We start from the raw sequence: 1,675 nt of genomic DNA, 5'->3' as shown, positions 1-1,675 counted from the left end.
GCCCTAGAGGCAATAATAAAGTTATTATTTATTTCCTTATATCATGATAAATGTTTATTATTCATGCTAGAATTGTATTAACCGGAAACATGATACATGTGTGAATACATAGACAAACAGAGTGTCACTAGTATGCCTCTACTTGACTAGTTCGTTAATCAAAGATGGTTATGTTTCCTAGCCATAGACAAAGAGTTGTCATTTGATTAACGGGATCACATCATTAGGAGAATGATGTGATTGACTTGACCCATTCCGTTAGCTTAGCACTTGATCGTTTAGTTTGTTGTTATTGCTTTCTTCATGACTTACACATGTTCCTATGACTATGAGATTATGCAATTCCCGTTTATCAGAGGAAAACTTTGTGTGCTACCAAACGTCACAACGTAACTGGGTGATTACAAAGGTGCTCTACAGGTGTCTCTAAAGGTACTTGTTGGGTTGGCCTATTTCGAGATTAGGATTTGTCACTCCGATTGTCGGAGAGGTATCTCTGGGCCTACTCGGTAATGCACATCACTATAAGCCTTGCAAGCAATGCAACTAATGAGTTAGTTGCGGGATGATGTATTACGGAACGAGTAAATAGACTTGCCGATAACGAGATTGAACTAGGTATTGAGATACCGACGATCGAAGCTCGGGCAAGTAACATAACGATGACAAAGGGAACATCGTATGTTGTTATGCGGTTTGACCGATAAAGATCTTCGTAGGATATGTAGGAGCCAATATGAGCATCCAGGTTCCGCTATTGGTTATTGACCGGAGACGTGTCTTGGTCATGTCTACATAGTTCTCGAACCCGTAGGGTCCGCACGCTTAAAGTTAGATGGCAATTATATTATGAGTTTATATGTTTTGATGTACTGAAGGTAGTTCGGAGTCCTGGATGCGATCACGGACATGACGAGGAGTCTCGAAATGGTCAAGACGTAAAGATCGATATATTGGACGACTATGTTTGGACACCGGAAAGGTTCCGAAAGGTTTCAGACATTTATTGGAGTACCGGGGGTTACCGGAACCCCCCGGGAACTAATGGGCCTTGTTGGGCCTTAGTGGAGAGAGAGAGGGGCCGACCAGGGAAAGAGGCGCGCCCCTCCCCTTGAGTCCGAATAGGACAAGGAAAGGGGAAGGGGCGCCCCCCTTGCCTTTCCCCTCTCCCACTCCTTCCTTCCCCCTCCTTCTTGGACTAGGAAAGGGAGGGGCAAACCTACTTGGAGTAGGTTTCCCCCTCCTAGGGCGCGCCACCCCCTTGGCCAGCCCTCTCCTCATCCCCCCTTTATATACGGAGGAGGGGGCACCCCATAGGCACAACAATTGATCTCTTGATCTCTTAGCCGTGTGCGGTGCCCCCTCCACCATAATCCACCTTGATCATATCATAGCAGTGCTTAGGCGAAGCCCTGCGTCGGCAGAACATCATCATCGTCACCACGCCGTCGTGCTAACGAAACTCTCCCTTAACACTCGGCTGGATCAGAGTTTGAGGGACATCATCGAGTTGAACAATGTGTAGAACTCGGAGGTGCCGTGCGTTCGGTACTTTATCGGTCGGATCGTGAAGACGTACGACTACATCAACCGCATTGTGCTAACGCTTCCGCTTTCGGTCTACGAGGGTACGTGGACACACTCTCCCCTCTCGTTGCTATGCATCACCATGATC

The sequence above is a fragment of the Triticum dicoccoides genome, chromosome 1A, assembly GCF_002162155.2.
Source record: "Triticum dicoccoides isolate Atlit2015 ecotype Zavitan chromosome 1A, WEW_v2.0, whole genome shotgun sequence".
Classification (NCBI taxonomy): Eukaryota; Viridiplantae; Streptophyta; class Magnoliopsida; order Poales; family Poaceae; genus Triticum; species Triticum dicoccoides.
This window is presented reverse-complemented; position numbering follows the sequence as displayed.